This window comes from Procambarus clarkii, unplaced genomic scaffold (genome assembly GCF_040958095.1).
Source record: "Procambarus clarkii isolate CNS0578487 unplaced genomic scaffold, FALCON_Pclarkii_2.0 HiC_scaffold_95, whole genome shotgun sequence".
Classification (NCBI taxonomy): domain Eukaryota; kingdom Metazoa; phylum Arthropoda; class Malacostraca; order Decapoda; family Cambaridae; genus Procambarus; species Procambarus clarkii.
Genome location: NW_027189128.1, coordinates 2257534 through 2281897, shown reverse-complemented (window position 1 = coordinate 2281897; position 24364 = coordinate 2257534).

The window sequence follows — 24364 nt, the reverse complement described above, 5'->3', positions numbered from 1 at the left end:
ACTACCTCGTCCGATGCGTTCTCAAATGATTTGATGTTCCCGTCAGAAAAATGGGAACATCTGATGATCGTATTAAGTTTTCAGGCATCACTGAAAAATAAGTAGAACAGTTAAAAAACGAAATGAAAAACAATGAAAAAATACAAAAACAATTCTCACAATATGAACAGTATGGTAAATATAAAAACACACACATATTCGAATGGAACGTTGTGTCAAATTATCAAAGCAATCGGCGAAGAACTTTCGGAGATTACAGTGTGTATTGCTCTTACGTCCAACAGATGGCGCTGTTTTTCAAAAAAGCATGTTTTTTCATGTCACAGGTGAGGCATGTATATAGTAGATATATAAAAACATGCGCCTATTTGAATGCAACATTTGTTGGAAATTTCCAACAGTTATTTTCATCCCTGATACAACATGATGTATTTCCTGTATTAGGCTTCATACACATCTAATGTTCATTTAATAATCCTTAATATAACAGGATGTATTTCCTGTATTAAGAGTAATAATTAACTAACTCTACTAACATGTAGTTTAGTATTGTAGAATTTACTGTATTAGGTTGTGGAACATCATGTAATTTCTCCTAGAATTGTGTAGTGTTGCGTCAGCCACGCACGGGGGATAAAATTTCCACATACCTGTAGATCTAACACCAATGTAACCATTTACTTTCCTTTATTAGGAATAATAATTTAGTAATAGGTTTAAATTTAGTATACAATAGTTTGCTGGAATTTCTTTACCCAGCTTAATCGCTGTTCCAGTAAATCATATCATAATCTAACATCATTTCCACCACCAAGCCCGTATTGTTTTATTTGTGCCGTCTACATTAACTGACGTGCACTGTGAGAATTAAACATCACCACATAAAATATTTATCTTAATCATCAAGAGTGTTCATACACGCCCCGTTCCCTATATAGCGTTAATAAATAAATATAATTTATGCTCGAATCCTCACGGCGAGCTATTGCGCATGCGCGACTTTGGGGAAGGAGAAGGGAGAGGACTCTCCCCATATTTGCGATCAACAAGTGGTGCTCCGTAAGCGGTCCAAAATCTTCTCATCCAACCGGCATCCGAACATCTTTAGATGCCAGATTGAGGACGCAGCTTCCCAGAATCACGGACACCAGTTCGGCAGGCATTTTTACCTCATTTGTTCTATTTAACGAGCTCTTAAATAAGATCATGTAGGTGCCATGTCGTTATGATGCGGGCGTAAAAATAATCTCATGTAAGTGTAGCTCTTTCCCCTCCAAATATTTAGATATTACCGTATATGTGTGTGAATACTAGTTTGGAGGTGGAAATTACGGGATTATCATTATTGCAGCATGGTGCAACACCCTGAGGAAGCGTGTGACCGCCATACCCTCACGTGCGCCAACTTAACACTATCTCAAACTGTTTCCAGCCAGACGTACAGTGGACTGCATCTACGTCCTCTGTCACAGCTGAGACATAATCAGTTTTCATTGTAGATAGTAGTTTATTATTTAGAGTCCATATCCATATATATATATCTACATATCTGATACTGCCAGTTATGCATTATTAATCTTCATATGGTAGTTGTATTTGCATTATATATTTTACTCATTATTTATGTGTGTGCATATTATAATTATTATTATTGCATAATATATGGTCCACATAGATTAATCTCATAGAATACCCCCCCCCCCCCCAAATTGTGTCATGGGAGGCTGGCTCTAGAATTATATAATTTACACTCATTGCTTAATTAATAGAATTTATTCATATAATCATAGATCTATAAGCCACTGATTTCTCATTTAATTACTCATTCTGGTCCTTCGAGCTATCTTAGAATTTATCATTATTTTACATTCACATAATTATACATTTTCTTAGTATTATACTGGAGCCAGATTTCCCCACATAATTTATGGTCCTTCGAACCAAGATCCTTGTGATCAATCATGAACCATCATCAGTAGTAGAATATAGCCAGAAGTTAGGCTGTCTACAATTCATTAATCATTTATCATCCCTGATATCATTATACTCTTTAATTAGGGAGTATTATCAGGTACTAGGATAGAAATTATGGCAGCATATCTGCCACTCATAGAATTTAGGGCAGCATATCTGCCACTCTCATAGAATTTATGACAGCATATCTGCCACTCATAGAATTTAGGGCAGCATATCTGCCACTTTAGAATTTACGGCAGCATATCTGCCACTCATAGAATCCATGGCAACATACCTGCCACACATATAGAATTACGGCAGTAAAATATCTGCCACACATATAATCCTTTGTAGTAGTAGAATAGTTGTCATACATATATAATCACTTGTATACACTCCATATAACTCAAAAATTATAAAAACACAAAAACATAGCACTATCCTGAATCTGCACATCAGTAGTATTATAGTATTTTATGCCAATCCAGGTGAGAATAGAATTTTTAGACTGGAGTTGTACCTTGTAGTGTACAACTCTAGCCTAACTCATTATTACTAGCCAACCTAGATAGGTAGGATTATTAGTAGACTAGGATTGTACAAGGCAGTACAACCTAGTCAACATTTATTACTGTGCAAACCCAAGTCAGAGTAGGACTAATCATTATTTTACACAAATTGTGTTTTCTATATTTTATTATATATGTTTACTGTGTACATTTTGAGTGTTATTGAAGTGTCACTATCCATCCAAAGCTGATTATGAGGAGCTAAGCAGAGGAATTCCTGTAGACACTGAAATATCACTCAAATATTAGCTGTTTACTATAGGGTAGGTAAGCTAACCTCTACGTGAGGTAGGATTCACATAGCCTAACTAAAGAATCAGATATTAGGCTATTAATAACCGTACTGGTTCCACGTATATATGAATCAGTACCCCAGTTATTTTCATTACCAAACCATGGCACCAACTAAGCCAAAATCCACAGGCAGTGCACCAGAAGAAATGTCCAGCAATTGCTTATTATATTTTAGATCATACACGAGTCACAAAGGGCATGTGACTAGACAGTTGAATAAGTGTGATCAGCTGGTACAATCAGGTGCCACAGCCAAAGTATTAGAAAACATCATAGAGACGGCCAAGCAAAAGTTGCAAAGAACAACTGAGGCTGCAGATGAATATCTCAAGAGTCCTCATGCAACAGAATGCTGAGCCAGATCAACTAGATACCTTCCATGCCGAGATGGAGAAGTTTGAGGAGGGTACCCAAGATCATCTAAATAGATTAACACAAGCTCTAGAAAAATTGCAGAGCGACTCATTTTCTCAAAATACTCTTACCACTAGTGAAACTAATACACGGGAAACACTCCAGGAAGTTCGTCTTCCTACAATTGATCTCATTCACTTCCATGGTAGAGATGATGAGAATTTTGAATGCTATTGGAAAACATTCGACTCCTTAGTAAACTCCAAGAAATCTATTAGCAAACCTAATAAATTCCTCTATTTGCAAAGTACCCTAGAGGGTGAAGCAAAAGCAGTTGTCGAACACCTAGTCCCTAATGATGAGGACTACGATACTGCTATTCAGTTACTAGAAGTTAATTACAGCAATAAAGAAATTGCTATTGCTAATCTTTATTATAAGTTAAGAGCGATACCTACACCAGATACCACCCTTGAAGCTCTACAAGAATTTAGGCTCCAGGTAGAGTCTCTAATCAAAGCTCTAGGTGTCAAAGCAAATGTACCTAAAGCAGAGTGGGTATTGAAATTAGAAATACAGAGTAAGTTTCCTAACTAACTTGAGGAGATTCTAGCATCCATCTGTTCCCATTATAGAACAGATATCCTATCCTTAGATGAAATTTTCGAGGGAATAAGGATAACAGTTAATCGAATGAGAGCTCATGAGAAAATAATACCGGACACAGACAAATCAACCACTGATAAAACAGTCAAATCCAAAGGTACACCCAAACAGCCTAATAAATCTAAAACCGCTACTTCCACTCCAAGATGGAAGAATACTACAGTAGGTACCTACACTATCAGCCCTTCTAAACCTGTAGTCCATAAGTCACCCAAGTTAGTGACCCCTACATCTACTACAGGAAGGAGATGCTGTCTCTTTTGCCAAGAGAGTCATACTATTTATCAGTGTCAAAACTTTCCTGATCGCGTTTCTAGGATAAAGCGCCTCACGGAATTGCACAAGTGCACCAGGTGCTTGTTGCAACACGATCCTAATACATGCACCACCCCATTACACATATGTAACAGGTGCCACCAGGATCAACATCATTCAGCATTGTGTGGAGTTGATAGGCCCAAATCACCAAAACTCCAGGTGGAACAGGATACTTCCACCATTGTGCAGTGTTGTAAGGTGCAACATGAGGTTAAGGTGCTTAACACCAAGTCTCGTAATAATGCCGTGTTATCTACTGCACAACTACAATTAAATAGTAAGAATTCTAGAATAACTACAAGAGGTCTATTCGACCAGGGATCCCAGAGAACGTTCATCACTCAACAAGCAGCTAACCAGCTGAAACTTAAACCCTTGTGTAATGTGACATTGAACATATCAGGATTCCTAGCAGATACTGGACCTCAAGAATTTGAAGTAGTACTACCACTAGTACGTCTAGGCGGTTATGTCCGACCTGTTAAGGCCATAGTAGTTAATCACATCCCTCTTGACATGAATGTCAAAGGTCTAAGAGACACAGCCAAATTTTTACAGAAAAATAGAATCAAGTTGGCTGACTCCAAGATAAAGTGTGACCACCTCACCAATGTAGATCTATTAGTAGGTGCAGACCATTATTATCAGTTCATTACTGGAACTACAAGCCAGCATGGAATGAACTTGTTGAATTCAGCAGGAGGCTACTTACTTACAGGTAGAGTCTTGAACCTGAAGAAGCCTATGCCAGCTGACAACCAACATTAATTCCAGATTGAGTCCGGTACAATTAGTACTAGCCGAATTAGTTTCTATGGATTTCAGTGGATTAATCAGTGGTCAGTAGCCTAAGAATTGGCTGCAAGTCACCGCGACAAATACCACTTGACCCCACTGTAGAACCAGAACTATTTTCGACAGTAATAATTGACCACATTCAGTCTTCATAGCATTTCATAACATCTTATCGCCTTTATAGTATCTTAGGTAAGTCTTCCAGAGAAGACTGCATTTATATCAAGTCGTCTGGACTAGGATTTAGTAATCCATATAATGTGATACACCTGCAGGGTTATCTCAGTTTTGTTTGAGCTCCTTCTGCTTTCTTGTCTCTGCCCACAAGCCTCTTAGAGACAGTTTGGAGAAGTATCTTAGCACAAGCAAAATTGAACTTTACAACAGCCTAACCCTACTAGCCAGGCTAACAACATGATTAGTTCAGCTATCTCCCCCTCGGTGGCCGCCGTGGGGGGTACCGACTCTTCCCCCGTCAACAATAACAAACAATCTCAGCTGGGCGCAGCGCCGTCTCTGACACGGGCCATGCAACAATTAGGTAGCCATATGGATCAACTTAAACGAGCTACTGCCCCTTGTTCTGACTTCAAGCGCTTTGCTGATAACCCTTGGCTCAAGTTATTAACTCAAGTACATGAAGATCAAATGACAGTAATCAAAGAGCAGTCGGCCTTAATAATGAACCTGCAAGGCTCATTATTATCTTTGCAGAATGAAGTTGTAGACTTAAACAAGAACAATCAAGATCTATCTACCACAGTCGTCAACCTCGAACAAGAATTAAGCATTCTCAAGAACACAGTTAAAAACTTTAATCCAGATGCAACCACTAAAAAACAGGAAGAAATATTGCAACAGTTTGAGAACCATCTGAACAACCTACAACAACAACACACTGTTACCCAAGACGAGACAGACCAACATAAACTACTTGAATCGGTAATTATCTCTTCACGTGATTTTCCCCAAGAAACTGATGGTGAAGACTGTGCTGCCATTGTGATCAAAGTATTGCAGGATAAGTTAAATTATTCGATCCAAAAAAATGACATCAAAGCAGCTTATAGAGTGGGTACCAAATCATCTGGTACTAATAATAGGCGTATTCGTTTAAAATTAGATAGCTGCTCCCGCAAGACTGATCTTATCTCATCTGCAGTTGCTAGTAAATCCACTGTTTATGTGAATGAATGTCTGACCAGGTGCAGGCAAAATCTCTTTTTTAAACTGCGTGGCTTCTGCAAAAATTCCCCTACAATTAAACACTGTTTTGTGCGAGATGGTAAAATTATAGCTAGGAAGACTGACACTGGAAAAACCTATTCAATAACCACAGAAGCTCACCTTAATTCTTTCCTCAGTGACTGTGGGTTAGCTGCTGTATAGCCTGAATTCAGATTATAATCTCATATAACTACCTTTGTGTACTCTAGCTCTGCCTTTCCCTTCAAAAGGTTTTAACTTTAGTTTAAAAAAGGAAAAAAAATAATAAAAAGAATAATAGTGTCATCTTTATTATTGTCTTTTTTTTTTCTTTTTACTCCCATGTTCCATAGTACACTGGCTTTGCCTGTGTCCTCTAGTATTAACTTCATTATCCAATGTTCCTGAGTGTATCTCTATTTAAACTACCTCAGTTTGTTTTAGTGTAACTTTAGTATTCAATTATAGTGTACTTATAATTGTATAGTAAGCAAGCTTATTATCTTATAGATTTCATAATTGTTTTTTTTTTTTTTACTTTTTTGGTCATCTATTGTTATTAATTATTCTAGTTAATTTTTTACATTCCTAGTTCCCATTAAGTTTTTTTTTTCTTTTTACTTAAAATTACCATTAAGTTTATTTTACTTTAGAATTTTTAATCTGCTTTTTTCTTTGTTTTCTATTTTGTAATTTGCCATTCTTACCTTGTTTTCCTGCAATCAGCCTTTTTATGCAGACAAGTATAGACCCAGAACTAAACCTCTTATCCACTATCTATGACAATCATCACTTCAATGATCAAAATTGCAGATATTTTACAGCACATGATGTAAACAATGTATTAACAGATAATCTCAATATCTCTGTAATCAACTTGAACGTTAGATCCCTAGGTAAACACTTCGATGATGTTAGTGCCTTGATTGAAACTATTGACAACAAATTCTCTTTTATTATACTTACTGAAACGTGGTTGAAAGAGGATAATACTCAACTCTTTAACATGCCTAACTACTCGGCAATTCACAACTGTCGTCAAATGCAGAGAGGTGGTGGTACTGCTCTTTACTACCACCAAGAACTAACATGCTTAAAAATAATTAGAACTAGAGACTGCTGTGGGGAGTATATCTTCGCCAGTTTCAGAGTCAAGGGTGCCGAGTCTGTCCTGTCTGTGGGTGCAGTCTATAGAATTCCTAACACTGATGTGTCTGAATTCAACTCAAACCTTAGAAATCTAATACTAGATAACAGATTGAACAAAAACCATCTAATTATCGCAGGGGACTTTAATATTGACCTCTGCGAGCCTGAACACCCTACTGCTGTTAGCTTCCTCAACTGTATGAATTCCTGCTTCCTCATACCCTTAATCACTAGACCAACTAGAATCACTGATAGTACTGCTACGACTCTAGATCACATCTGGACCAACATAACCTCTCCGCTTACTTCAGGTATAATCACCGATAGCACTACAGACCATTACCCCACATTTCTCTTAACTAACATTAGCAAACCACCTCTAGAGACAAGGGAGTTAAGCTTTAGGCTGCACAATGAAACTGCTATAAACAATTTTATAACTGCTGCTGATAATGTCAACTGGGAGTCCGAGTTAGGTAACATAGGGGACATCAACCTAGCAGTGAAATCTTTTCTACAAACAACTCTTAGCCTTTATAACACCCACTGTCCTATGCTTACAAAACAAGTCACAAGCAAAAGACTTAACAATCCTTGGCTTACAAAGGGAATACTTAAATCCATTAACAAAAAACACGACCTTGAGAAGAAGTATAGGCTAGGAACAGTCTCCAAAGAATTCTCAAAGAATTACTCGTTATTGCTATCTAAAATAATTAGACGAGCCAAAACTAAATACTATGAAGATAAATTTACCCAAATAAAGAGCAGCATTAAAAAAACTTGGAGCACAATTTCACAAATATTGGGATCAAAGAAGATTTTAAATAACAAACCAACACTCCTTTCCAATAACGTTGGTCAGCTTTCAGCCTCTGATTCTGCTATTGAGTTCAATAGGTTCTTCTCTTCCATTGGGTCATCCCTTGCAAATGATATTCCATCTTCCTGTACTGATGTTAAGGACTATCTTACAGGTAACTATCCACAGTCTCTGTACCTAAAGCCTACTAGTTCCACTGATGTCAATGAAATAATCCTTTCCCTTAAAACCAAGTCTAGTGCCCTCGAGGAGATACCAACTTTAATTTACAAAAAAGCCTCCAGATCTCTAGCCCCTGCTATTGCATTGCTCTTCAACAAGTCACTTGAACTCCAAACCTTTCCTGACATTCTAAAAAAAGCAAGAGTAACCCCTGTCTACAAATGTGGTGATCTCACTGATGTTAACAACTATAGACCTATATCAATCCTGCCTAACTTGTCAAAAATATTCGAAAAGCTAATCTACAAGCAGCTTTACTCTTTTCTAGCCAAACACAATATACTTAGCTCTTGTCAATATGGCTTCAGACCCAAAAAAAGCACTAACGATGCACTTATTAGTATGATTAACGTAATTCACGCAGCTCTTGATAAAAAGGAGTTTCCTGTTGGGTTATTTGTGGACCTGCGTAAGGCTTTTGACACTGTCAACCATCAAAACCTTCTTCTTAAATTACATCATTATGGAGTCAGAGGACACTCCCTGCAATACCTCAAATCTTATCTTACTGACAGGCTCCAGTATGTTTCTGTGAATAATACAATTTCTCCCACCCTACCCATCAACATTGGTGTTCCTCAGGGCAGCATACTTGGCCCTCTCCTCTTTCTCATCTACATTAATGACCTTCCAAATGCCTCCCAACACCTCAAACCAATTCTATTTGCTGACGACACAACCTTCATTTACTCCAGTCCTGACCCCCTTGCTCTAAATGCCACAGTAAATACTGAGCTAGAGAAAGTCCATCTTTGGCTAACTGCCAACAAACTCACCCTTAACATTGACAAAACGTTTTATATTCTGTTTGGCAATAAATCCTCTAATCAGATAAATCTCAAAATAAACAATACCCAAATTTGTAACAAATTAGATGGCAAATTCCTTGGCGTTCTCATCGACCACAAGCTGAATTTCCAGGGTCACATTCTAAATATATCAAAAAAAGTTTCAAAAACTGTTGGCATTCTTTCTAAGATCAGATATTATGTACCCCGCCCTGCCCTGGTTACTCTCTATTACTCCCTCATCTATCCATACCTCAACTATGGTATTTGTGCTTGGGGTTCTACTACCCAAAATCATTTACGTCCTCTCATTACCCAACACAAAGCTGCTATTAGGACAATAACCAACTCTGGCCCCAGACATCACTCGGTACCCTTACTCAAATCTCTGAATATGTTAGATATTAAGTCACTGCACATTCTCTCTTGTGTATTATACATATATAAAACGCTGAACTGTAATGCCAATCCTGACCTCAAAAGCTTCATTGAAGGTTGTAACAGAACCCATGAGCACCACACCAGGAATAAATACAGTTTTGATATTCCTAGAGTACGACTTAATCAAACTAGAAATGCTCTACAAATCAAGGGACCCAGAATGTGGAATGACCTTCCCAACCATGTTAAAGACTGTACCTCTCTCAACCAGTTTAAGATAAAAACTAAACAATACCTAATAAATTCCCTGTAACCCACCTCACTCCTTTATTGTCAACCCATGTCTGTTATTTTATTTTATTATTACTATTTTTTTTTTTTAATCAACACTGTTTGTCAACCTATTGTATTTGTGCTGCTTTTTCAGTCATGTTCCCCCTTTTTTTTATCTTTATTTGAATTTGTTTTCAACACTTTTTATTCTTTATGCTCAATTAGTATTAAGTTCTAGATGTTAATGTTTTTCTTGCCCGAAACGCATTGCGTAATAGTGGCTTTAGGCATTGTATGTACTAGCTCTATCTATATATCAATCCATTAATGTAACATCACTTGTATGTATGTACCTTACCTGAATAAACATATTTATTTATTTATTTATTTATTTATAAGTGAACATTTACCAGAAGACTATCAACAGTGAAACATAATAGAATAAACTCATCTTATCTTTTTCCAGATTGAGTCTGCTACAGTTATTACTAGCCGAGTTAGTTTCTATGGATCTCAGTGAATAAATCAGTGACTAGTAGCCTAAACCGGTTCACGTCACAGCGACACATGTCATTGACCCCACTGTAGACCCAAGACTATTCTCGACAGTAATAATTGACCACATTCAGTTTTCATAAAAGTTATCATGTACTTAATTATAGCTCCAGAGAGTTATAGTACTGTAACTTAATGTATATAAACCCAATAGGTTTATTACTCATTAGAATCTTTAGGTTGCTATATGTGTTAAGTTATACTTCCAGAGAAGTTATATCACTGTAGCCTAACGTATATAATTCGCATTTACCCTCTACTTAGGTAGATTAGGAACATTAGTTGGGGTCAGCTGAGTGCAAGTTAAATCTGTACTCACTAAAGCATACCACTGACTGCATTTATAGAGAGTGATGCTCAGATACTCAGTTCTCTATTTTATATAGATTTTAGCTAGGTTAGGAATTTAGTTATTACTATTAGGATTTCTCATTTGATGTTGAGGTTATTTGTGAGTCTGCAGTGATCAGTTACTGTCTAGTAACTCATCCAGTTACATGTCACTGCGACCCTAGACACTGATCTCACTGTAGATTTGGTATCTTCTTGATCTCAAAGAGACATAGAATAATTAATCATTACATAGATGTACCCGTGATAACAGATCATACCTGTCACACAGATCCGGGACATTCGTTATGTACACACTAACCTACTAACATATAAGAATGTAATTTCAGGGAATAGGTACGTTAGTCCTTAACATTGAACTACGACCCGTAATTTCCCGCCCAGGAATTATGTTGGAAATTTCCAACAGTTATTTTCATCCCTAATACAACAGGATGTATTTCCTGTATTAGGCTTCATACACATCTAATGTTCATTTAATAATCTTTAATACAACATGATGTATTTCCTGCATTAAGAGTAATAATTCACTAACACTACTAATACGTAGTTTAGTATTGTAAAATTTACTGTATTAGGTTGTGGAACATCATGTAATTTCTCCTAGAATTGTGTAGTGTTGCGTCAGCCACGCAAGGGGGATAAAATTTCCACATACCTGTAGATCTAACACCAATGTAACCATTTACTTTCCTTTATTAGGAATAATAATTTAGTAATAGGTTTAAATTTAGTATACAATAGTTTGCTGGAATTTCTTTACCCAGCTTAATCGCTGTTCCAGTAAATCATATCATAATCTAACATCATTTCCACCACCAAGCCCGTATTGTTTTATTTGTGCCGTCTACATTAACTGACGTGCACTGTGAGAATTAAACATCACCACATAAAATATTTATCTTAATCATCAAGAGTGTTCATACACGCCCCCTTCCCTATATAGCGTTAATAAATAAATATAATTTATGCTCGAATCCTCACGGCGAACTATTGCGCATGCGCGACTTTGGGGAGGGAGAGAAGGGAGAGGACTCTCGCCATATTTGCGATCAACAAGTGGTGCTCCGTAAGCGGTCCAAAAGATCTTCTCATCCAACCGGCATCCGAACATCTTTAGATGCCAGGACCTAGATTCAGGAAGCTCTGTGTATTTCTTCGTAAGTGGGTTTGCTACGAAGGTTCCTAAGTGCGCCCTAAGAAGATGCTTAGGTGCGATTCAATAAGGTATACTTAGGAAGAAAATTGTTGGTTCACCTGCGTGCCGATAGAGGTCACTACTGTGTTTCGTTTTACCAATCAGAGAGCAGCAACATTCTTCTTATTGAAGATTTAGCGCTGGCTTATAGGAGCTCTACTGCCTCCTATTTACGTCGAATTTTCTTATAAAATTAGTATATTTCGAAGTAAAACAATGTTTTTTCAACTACTACAGCCAGCACCGACATTGTAGTAAACAAATATGTTACATTTGTTGTTTACCTACGTAATTCTAAGAGATACTGTGTAGCTGTCCTTGTTGCTCGGAAGATGCGCTGACAATTATTGTATATATTTACTGAATTTACCCAATGGCCACTAACTATCTAGTGACCTCGAAGAGGACAGAAAGCCGGCGGCTTGTTAAAGGCCCCGCCAATTGAATTAATGTTATTTTTTAGCTGGAATTTGGCATTTACGGCTTCAGTGGGTAGGCGGTTCCATGGGTTTATAGCCCTCTTGGTGGAAAAAAAAACATCTGTTTTCAGTCCTACTTGAGAGAACATACTCTCCAACACTATATCTGTGATAGTCCTGTTATCAGTGACTTCATACCAAATGGTATGAGGTACTTTGAGCTCTGTAATTACTTTTTTTTTTTTTTTTTTTTTTTTTTTTTTTTTTTTTTTTTTTACAAGAGTTGTTACATTCTTGTACAGCCACTAGTACGCATAGCGTTTCGGGCAAGTCCTTAATCCTATAGTCCCTGGAATACGATCCCCTGCCGCGAAGAATCGTTTTTTCATCCAAGTACACATTTTACTGTTGCGTTAAACAGAGGCTACAGTTAAGAATTTGCGCCCAGTAAATCCTCCCCGGCCAGGATACGAACCCATGACATAGCGCTCACCTCACTTCATACACTCAGGAATATTGGAAGATATTCTTGTGCTGCACCCAGATTTTGCCAGTGGAGGCTAATAGATCAGCATTAAGTATTTTGTTCTCTCCTAATTCCATGTATGACTGGCCATCCTGCGAGGTGAGGATGTTGGGTGAGCTTGTAGTTGGTTTTGGATCTACACTGTGTGGTCCTTTATACAGAATAGGGAAGCAGCACATTGCTGTGTATACCTAAACATGTTTAAAAATACATTGTTTGAGAGGAGTTTTGTAGAAACTGGTAAGAGTAATTATAATATAATGTTTCCATGATTCAGTGCTTACCTCTTGTGAAAATTGCTTAGAGTTGTTTAGTCAGAGTTGATTTGTTTTTTGTATTGAGGCTGGTATTTTCTAAATTGATTCCATGTACAGTATGTCTAACCATCCTGTGAGATGGGAGTACTGTATTAGATAAACTTATAGCTAGTTTTTTATCTACACTGTGTAATATTCCATATAGAATAGGGTAGCAGCACATTGCTGTGTATACCTAATCTTCTTAATAAAAAAAATCAGTAATAAAGATTTTAAATTATAGTTTGTATTATTACAAATACAGTACTGTATTATCCTTATTAAATCATGTTGACCATGGATCATTAAGATCTCATGTTGATATGTAATACAAGTCATATTTCCTTTGAACTGCTAATCCATGCTAATCATTCATTAAATTGTGCATTATGTCTTAATTTTTCACTTCCTTGGATATACTGTACAGTACAAAAAGATAGGATAAAAATAAACCAGTAATATTTCTTTCATTATATTTTTCATTTAAATAACTGCATCAATATTTTTACAGCTGACAGGATTTGTTTTCCCATACAGGTGCATTATTTGTTAAAAAAAAAAAATTGGTTTATTGTTACACACAATGGTGCTACATAGCCTTCCCAGCTTGGTGCCTTCTTTTAATACTTACTGATTAAAAAATAAATAATAAATACATTTTATTCAGGAAAAGTACATACAGTTGATTTACAAACATAATGTTGGATTTATAGGCAGAGCTAGTACATACAATACCTAAAGCCACTAATACTCATAGCATTTCGGGCAAGGTGTGGGGGGAAAAAACACAGACTAAAACTTAATAGCAATCGAGATTAGGTATAAATTGTGTTGAAAGAAGGAATAAAAAATACAAAAAGGGGGGTTAACATAGCATAAATCAGCAATTGCACATGTTGGTGAACAGCGTTGTTTAAAAAATAGCAAGACATGGGTTGACATTTAGGAGGTAAGTTAGGTTACATGGAGTTAATTAGGCAGTACTTGGTTTAACTCTTAAACTGGTTGAGAGAGGTACAGCCTTTGACATGATTCGGGAGGTCATTCCACATTCTGGGTCCCTTGATTTGTAGAGCACTTCTAGTTTGGTTACACACAGCCAAATTGAGTAACAGGAAGAGGTCTTGGACACAAATTTGTTCCATGCTAAATGTAGAGGAATCAGCTGAGTATTCCTCAAATAAAATAAGTTGCCTCAGCTTATAAGGTAAATAAAATAAGCATTTCTCAAATAAGTAGCTGCCTCACCTCACTGCCTTACTACTACATAGCCTTTCCGGCATGGTGCCTTCTTTTGATAATTACTTGTTCCACACCCAAATTGAGTAACAGGAAGAGGTCTTGGACACAAATTTGTTCCATGCTAAATGTAGAGGAATCAGCTGAGTATTCCTCAAATAAAATAAGTTGCCTCAGCTTATAAGGTAAATAAAATAAGCATTTCTCAAATAAGTAGCTGCCTCACCTCACTGCCTTACTGCTACATAGCCTTCCCGGCATGGTGCCTTCTTTTGATAATTACTTGTTCCACACCCAAATTGTATAACAGGAAGAGGTCTTGGAACCCTACTTCCCTCTCTCTTTATTTTGTAGTCTATATAGTCATAATTATAGCTTTAAGTATTCAATGAATAAAGTTTTTGACATTTTTACCCTTTTCCTTACCTAACATCATTTGTGCAGCATATTTTTATTTTATGTCTCAACCAGATTTAATTTCAAAATAAAACCAAACTAAATAAATTAGAAATGGGTATGTATAGCTAAGGTACACCCTTACTACTAGGTGAACAGGGGCATTTGGTGATAGTAAATGATCCCATCAGGCAGGGCTCATCACCTTCTCTCATATTTCATGTTCACCAGTGTTTATTTACTTAATAACTACTGGTATAATATCTTGCTATTATAAAACTAATTCTACTATCATCAAACACATATTTACTTCAAGTTTCAAGCAGAGAATGCATATATAACTAACACGAAGGATTCCTCTTCACTAGATTCACCAGCTATAATATTTTGGTCATGTTCCAATATCATAAATCGATCCCAGTGTTATGTAGTAGAGAAAAAATGACTTATATCCAGATTACGTAAAGCTACGAGTGGTCGAAACCACACTTAAATCCCGAAATGAACTTACGAAGATTTTTCCACTTAGGGTAGTTAATTGAATACGGACGTAGCCGCCACGAAGGCGCTAAGACGGAAAACGCTCTTAGCTAAGAGGAAAAACCTTCGTAAGTACCTTCCTGAATCCGGCCCCAGATTGAGGACACAGCTTCCCAGAATCACGGACACCAGTTCGGCAGGCATTTTTACCTCATTTGTTCTATTTAACGAGCTCTTAAATAAGATCATGTAGGTGCCATGTCATTATGATGCGGGCGTAAAAATAATCTCATCATGGTGCAACACCCTGAGGAAGCGTGTGACTGCCATACCCTCACGTGCGCCAACTTAACACTATCTCAAACTGTTTCCAGCCAGACGTACTGTGGACTGCATCTACGTCCTCTGTCACAGCTGAGACATAATCAGTTTTCATTGTAGATAGTAGTTTATTATTTAGAGTCCATATCCATATATATATATTTACATATCTGATACTGCCAGTTATGCATTATTAATCTTCATATGGCAGTAGTATTTGAATTATATATTTTACTCATTATTTATGTGTGTGCATATTATAATTATTATTATTGCATAATATATGTTCCACATAGATTAATCTTATAGAATACCCCCCCAAATTGTGTCATGGGAGGCTGGCTCTAGAATTATATAATTTACAGTCATTGCTTAATTAATGGTATTTATTCATATGATCATAGATCTATAAGCCACTGATTTCTCATTTAATTACTCATTCTGGTCCTTCGAGCTATCTTAGAATTTATCATTATTTTACATTCACATAATTATACATTTTCTTAGTATTATACTGGAGCCAGATTTCCCCACACCTGTCACCTCAACTGTTTGGATTCATGCCTGGGCTCAGTACACAACACTGTTTTGCTGAGTACTTTGCACATATTGAAGCTTCCCCTCAAACAGTCTTCGTCGACCTATCTTGAGGTTTCTTGAGATGATTTCGGGGCTTTAGTGTCCCCGCGGCCCGGTCCTCGACCAGGCCGCGGCCAACTTATCCGTAACCCCAGACATCAAACACTCCTCCAAACCAAACACATCAGCAATTACATCACCACACACCAAAGACAAATGTCTAAACACAACCTTCATCGACTGATAGTAAAGACTCCCCTGTATCAACTATGATCCAATCACCGTGAGACAGCACACACCTCGCCACCTCATGAACCACTTCATTGGACACACCCAACTCCTCATACACCAGGATGAACCCAACGAGCCATAGACAATCCACCTTCATCACTCGAACCATCAACTACACACCTCATTTAGGGTTTTCACCAACACCTCCCCAGTCATCTTCCTACCTTTGCAATGTAGTACTGCATCGCCAAAAAATAAATTAGCCGTCCTGGAAACCTCAACCCAACCACAACCACCATTGCCACCCACCTCCCTAGAAATCATATCTGACGATCGACCGCTATCATTCACCACACAACTAGTGACAGATGACGGAGCAGGCATTAGAGCCTTATCAACACAAACCCCCTCTATTAGGACAAGATACGATGCCTCTAAGGATTCGCCAACCATCTCACCTCTATCACTGTGCACGGGTCCCACCATCGGCGGAAAATCCACTTCGGGGAACAGATTTTCCTGGACCTCTGGAACATCACGACACATAGCCTTCACTTGCCCAGACAGCCTGCACTAAAACAGGTATGTTGCTGTTCTTGTTAAAACATTCACTGTGCATCTTTCCACCTTCCATTGTGTGGGGATATATTTTACAATGTTCATTTCCACAGTCCAGCTCCTGGACAAAACTCCCTTCACAGGTCCAGATGTAAAGTGTTGTGGAAGAACACCAATCACGGTTCCGTAGCAGGAGAGAGCCCCCCCCCCCCCCCCCACAGCACACCGTCGGCATTTCAAATGGTAGGTGTTATGATCCCAGGCAGCCGAAAAACGAGCCTCCCCTTTGAGAATTATTTTATCAAGTTTGACCTGACTAGGAGGTCGGAGATATACAGACATGAAGATTCATATGTAAAAATAATTGGGTAAATTTTACAGAGTTTAAAAATATGGGCAGTAAGAAAAAAGATAAATGACTGGTTATGAGATGTGGATAATTTGCTGGAGGCGTGAGGTTCGCTTCGGGAGGGCTCTGACCTCACTTGAGTACCAGACATCGTGAGGGGAAGCTGCGCTCTATTTGAGCTCCCGTTGGAGAGGATCTCCTGTTGGATATTCCTTCAAGAGAAAGGAAGTGTGCAGACGTTCTAGCTGTGGAATCGAGCTGGGAATGTGGGGTCTCAAGTCCTGGATGGCAAGGAGCATTTGTGAAGCCGCTCAGAGACAGTTTCGTGGGCCGTGGGAGCGCCCTGATCAGACTCCGTCAGAGGAAGAGCATCCTCGACTAGACAATCTGTAGTAAGCACGATTTTAAGCCAGTTTATAGTGATTACTTGTAGTTGGTCGTGTGCCCAGCGACAGTAGCGAATGTTTATTGATAAGTTAGACATGTTTTGGTAAGGCAGAAAGCCTAAATAAGACGATGGAGATGAGAGAGGCAGCTGGAGGGACGAGCAGCACGTCCTCTCCCGTCGACCTCCTGAAGCCAACTGATTGGTGGCAGAGGACCCTCCCGGAGTGAGGGGCTGCCCGCCAGGCCGGGCAGAGCATGGACCAGCCCAAACGGGGGAGTCCACTCTCACAGCATGTAGAGAGCAGATAGATGTTGGATGCAAACATATTGTGTGGTTACTTCGTTTATGTGTTTAAGGAGAAACGTTTTTTATTGGTGTGTCAATGGGTTGCAGGTTTGTCTTTGGAAGAAGTTGCTGAGCACTTCGAAGCCAGCACAGAGGGAGTAGTTGATGAGACTCCAAGGTAGTTGACTGAGCTCTGTTGGAGAGCAGCCATACAGGGAGGAAGAAAACCTCAAGCTGTGAGAAGAGGAGTAGTGGAATGAAGTTTCACAAGTTTTGCGATACCAGTGGTGAAGCACCATTCTTGCTCAAGGAAGACTTCATGGTGTAGCAGCCAGGAGAGCTGTGGAGGACCCTAGTAAAAGTGGTGAAGCACCATAGTTGCTCAAGGAAGACTTCATGGTGTAGCAGCCTGGAAGAGCTGCGGAGGATCCTGGTAGATAAACCCGGAAGAACCTGAAGATGTCAGGGTAGTGAACTTCCAGATGTGGAAGGGAAGTTCTGGTTGATTATTTGTAGGGAGTTGGTAGAGTGTTTGGTTATCATTAGCGTGCAAGACGCAATGAAAGGTGAGTGATTGTTTGCCATTTTTGTGCCAAGGAGTACTTATACTGAAGTATAGAGTTACAGTCGTAGGCTGGATTACCTACAGAGACATACATATGTGTTCTAGGACTGTTAAGGGGATCGATTGATCATTGTTGTATATCAAGGAACATTTATACTAACATTTATGTTATTGCATTCATACGCTGGTTTACCTTGTACATGTTTATATATATATATATATATATATATATATATATTTATATATATATATATATATATATATATATATATATATATATATATATATATATATATATATATATATATATATATATATATATATATATATATATATATATGTCGTACCTAGTTGCCAGAACGCACTTCTCAGCCTACTATGCCGGGCCCGATTTGCCTAATAAGCCAAGTTTTCATGAATTAATTGTTTTTCGACTACCTAACCTACCTAACCTAACCTAACCGAACTTTTTCGGCTACCTAACCTAACCTAACCTATAAAGATAGGTTAGGTTTGGTTGGGTTGGTTAGGTTCTGTCATATATCGGGACTTGTGTTGTAGCGGGACTGAACGCTCCATCAATAGAGCCAGTGGCCACTCTGTTCCCTTCAATTTTATCTAGTGTACAAGTGTAAATCATCATTATTAGTCCCTCACGAGTGCGGCACGTTGGTAAATTATTTTTGTTTAACTTTTTATGAAAGTAATATTCATTAATTCTTATAGAGTACACATCTTAGTTTTAAATAAAGTGGCCGAGGAGTCCTTCAGAAACAGACTAGTGTATGGTGTGCTCCTTCTTAAATTGGTTCCTTATTTAAAATACTACACACAATTAATCTACTTAATTTATTGTAAACTTGGCTTAATTCTGGGTACAGAACTAGGCGACTGGAAGATTTTTCAGGGGTCATTTAAATTTAGCTTTTCAAGCATTTTTTTTTATTTTTGTTATGGAGACGCGAGGTGTTAATATTTCGCATGGAACAGACGACTGGTCATATAGTTATAGAAATTTCTGAAGATGTGTGTGGGTCATGGATACACAATGGTGTCGACCCAGTCTCACCCAACCCCTCCCCTGCCTACCCACCCCAGCCACAGCCTATACCCTCCCAACCCCCTGCCTGTATTCCCACCCCAGCCTCAACCCATCCCCCACCTGCCCACCCCAGCCTCAAACTTCCCCCACATACCCACCCCAGCCTATCCCCACCCAACCCTTGCCCGCATGCTCAACCCAACCTCAACCCCTCCCCACACCCTACTCCTACCCAACCCCTACCCATTTACCTACCCCTTCCTGTATGCCCACCCCAGCCTGAACCCACCCCTTCCTACCCACCCTAGCCACCGCCTATCCCTACTCATCCCCTACCCATTTGCCTACCGCAGCCTGAACCCACCCTTCCCTACCCACCCCAGCCACAACCTATCCAAACCCAACCATGTCTCCCTCAACCTCTACCTGTATACACACCCCCTCAACCCCACCCCACTCAAACTTCCTCTCCTCAACAATCCGCCATCCACTCTTCGCCCCTTCAATTCCTCTCCATCAACCTTCCTTTGTATCCCACCTCTTACCACTCTCCCTATCCCACTCAACCTCAAATGCCCTCCCTTACTCCCTCATACCCCAAAGTCCCTGCTCCTCACCCCTCACCTCCCCTCCACTACCCTATTTCCGCTACCTCCCCTCCCAGTGTTGCAGCCCAGGATGCTGCTTGTAAAAGAAGTAAGCGGACGTCTAGTAGACGCGGTATTATTACTGAAGTGTGCTGGAATTGTTATGGCCGAGGCCATTTTAGGAATTCATGTCAAAACGTAGGGTTTAAGGTAAACCTGAGACAGGTCGCCTCTAGTGATGGTAGGCCTACCATTGAGGTAAAGGTGGACAGTGTGAGATTGACAGTTTTTGTGGACACTGGTAGTCAAGCAACTCTCATTAAAAAGTCTGCCTTCACCAAATTTATATATGCATTCATTAAGCGTAGTGGACAAAAATTAACGGCTGTAAATGGGGATAAGATTGATATCTTTGGTCAAGGTACCATTAACTTTGGAATTAATGGGGAATTACAACCGCATACATGTACGATCGTTGAGAATCTTGATTTTTCTGGAGACATCCTCTTGGGGTACCGAATTTCTGTATCGGTTTGATTACTTTTTATCTGCACAAAAAGGGCCATGGAAATGCAGATTGCAGTTGGGACAGACGTCCTACCCAATGGAGATGATCCATCATCACCCAGTTGAAGCTTCGAAGTAGGGGAATGCAGAAATAAGAAGATGCAGAAGCAGAAATAACGCCTATCACATCTTTCTATCACCCTTCAGGTGGCTGGAAGATGTGATAGGTTATTAATTCCCCATCAACTTTTTGTGGTACTTAATAAGGGTGCACTCATTTCCATTGTCAATCTCTCACATAAGACTTTTCGCTTCAGGGCAGGTGATAGGGTATCTCAGGGAACTATGGTGAATGACACAAATTTTTCACCATGAATCAGCTGAGACGCCAACTGTCACAGCTCAATGTAGATTAATTCAATTAATTAATCAATTAAATATGATAGACAATAAGACACCATCAACAATAAAGAATGAGACAGATGTTTCAAGTAACAAACAGGATATAGATAAGTTAATATCGGCACTCAATTTGCAACATGTTCCGCAGACAGATAGAAAACTGCTCAGGGGAATTTTTCGTAAATTCCCAAAATTGTTTGCAACAGAGGATGGTCAGATTGATCTCCTTGATAGGATTGAGCACACCATTCTAACAGGTGATCACGTGCCTGTTTATATAAGGCAGTGGAGGTTGCCGGAACAGGCTAAGAATACTATCAGGGATGAGTGCCAGAAGATGTTGAGACAGGACGTGATAGAACGTGGTACGTCACCGTGGCTGTCTCCTGTTGAGTTAGTTCACAAACCTGATGGTAGTTGTCGCTTTTGTGTGGACTATCGGCAGGTAAACGAAATAACTAAGGGTGACGTCTAGCCCTTGCCCCGAATTCAGGAGATAATAGATCAATTTGGAGCTGCTATGTATTTTTCTACTCTCGATGCTAAGTCGGCATATTGGACAATACCAGTGTCTGAGAAAGACAGGGAGAAAACAGCATTCTCTGATGGCAGGCATACTTACCAAAATCGCAGGATGCCTTTCGGCCTAAAGACAGCACCTTCTTCATTTCAGAGAGCCATTAACTTTATCCTCAGCCCAGTTTTGGGAAGGCATTCGTTAGCGTACCTGGATGATGTAGTAATCTATTCCAGGACGTTTGATGAGCACTTACGAGACTTGACTGAGACTTTGACCTTGTTAGATTGAGCGGGTTTTAAATTAAGTGTACAGAAATGCACCCTGGAAGCTCAGAAATTCAAATTTCTGGGATTCCAGGTGAGCACAGACGGTATCAGGCCGGACGCTGGCTCTTGCCGCGCCGTTGCTGAAGTGCCAACTCCATGAAGTGCAAGAACATGATGCAGTCTATGCTAAAATGAAAAGTCACCTCAGTACAACACCAGTATTGTCAGTGCTTGATTTTGATAGAGTGGGAAGTACATACAGACTCCAGGGGTATAGCTATTGGTGGGTGTTTGATGCAACGACATAATGAAAATTTCCCCCATCCAGTGGCCTATTTCAGTAGGAAGGTCAAGGGACCAGAGGTTCCTTATTCGGCCACGGATCGAAAGGCGCTCGCAGTGGTAGAGTCAGTTAGATATTTTGAACCTTATCTTTTTCAACGCTATTTTGTAATCTACACTGCTCACAGAGCATTAACACACATTTTTAAGAAATGTACAAAATGCCCGCAGATGTCACGCTGGTCTCACGAATTGTTTGCACGCTCATTCCAGATCCTTTACAAGCCTGGACCGTCACATGTTGTACCGGATATATTAAGCAGAAACATTGCTGCTATTAATGTAAATGTAAATATCGAAAATATTTCCAGTGTTAAAATGAGGGAATTCCAGATGAGCGAACCTAGGTGGAAAAATATTATTGAATATTTGGGAGGGGAAAATTATCTATCCAAAAATCGTAAATTGCTAATACATGAATTTGAGTTAAAGGATGGAGTACTATATTATGTAAATAGTCAGGCAGATCGAGCAGTATTCCATCCAGCTACTTATTCCAGACGAATTAAGACCGGCAGCATTGAAGCTGGCACATGCATCTAAGGTTGCAGGTCACCCGGGTATCTTTAAAACTCACTTGAGAGCAAAATCTCTCTTTTTATTTCCCGGGTATGTTGTCAGCAGTAATTAAGTACGTAAAGACTTGCTCCAATTGCCAGAGGAGGAAAGGTGCCCTTAAGGTACAAGCCTCACTACAGGAATTGCCAGAGATTTCAGAACCGCTAGACCGAGTGGGGGCTGATTTGTTTAATCTCCATTGCAGCCATTCAGGCAATTGGTACATGTTGGTATTAGTGGACCATCTGTCCAGATACACCACCTTGATAGCCATCCATCAAAAGGATTCTCGTACTGTTGCCCGGGAATATTTTAATAGATTTGTAACTGTATTTGGGCCGTTAAAAGGTTTAGTTTCGGATCGAGGTCAGGAATTTAACGGGTACATATTAAGGGAAGTTTGTAAGATATTGGAGACAACTTCAGCCTTTACAACAGCTTACCACCCTCAGACAAACGGGATGACAGAACGTACCAACCGTTCAGTTAAGGATATGCTTGCAATCCTTGCTGAACGCGATACAAACTCATGGGACGAACACCTGCCCTATGTTCAACTGGCTCTGAATACCGTATCATCCACCAGTCTATTAATACCCCAAGCCCTTTTATTCACTGGTCAGTCATGCAATTTCCCATCAGGTCTGCTTAACAGACACAATGTTGCATATGGAGGACTATCCTTCAGGAGTTCTCATTAAAATGAGGAATACTTGGAGAATTGCAGCGGAGGCTTCAAGAAAATCACGGGGTAGATATGCTCACTATTATGACAGGAATGTACGACCTCTGGAATTGAAGGAGGGTAGCCTTGTCTTGAGAATAAATGAAGCGGTACCCGCCATTCAGAGTAGGAAACTAGCTCCTAGATGGCGGGGGCCGTACAGAGTGATTAATTAATAAAGCAGACCCTGTCAATTTTGTCATAATGGATCAGGTGGAAAGAACTGTCCACATTAATAAGTTGAAGATTTATCATGCTTGGGAGGCACTGGAATTGCCTTCAGCAAGTCTAGTTCCTGACCCAGCAGAGCTGACTGATAACTCAAGTTATGAGTCAGATGGGGAGAATGACCCTCTGTCATCTCTCATTAGTAGCCAAGTGCACTCTCCTCACCCCATGGTAACAAGATCTCGCACTGTACAGTAAAGGTTAAAGTAACTCCCTTAGTTAGTATAATTTAGAATTCGTTAGATTTTCCTGTTGAGGCAATAATGAAGTAGATTTCTTAACTGTACTTAACTCAGATAGCTCAGATAGCTCTGGGGTTTCCAATTTCCAACAAACCCAGAGTTATATCCATGCTTCCACCATGTTGTTGTCTGTCTTTTCCCAGGTCTGATTTGTACACCTGCCCAGTTGTCCCAGCCACATGTGAACCCTATCTGAGAAGATCAAGGGGGAGGCACGTTACACAAAGTCCTCCCCCACCAGACCCAGTAACTAACCACATGATTACTTAGGGTTGGTGACAATACACCAGTCATCCAGCCAGCGTCTCACGTCACTAACGAGGCTGTCTTGGCTCAGTATGCTGTCTACAAGGATGCAGTCACCAGATGTCAACGTTTTACATCATCGGTGGTGGTTGTCTCGACGTCATCACTTC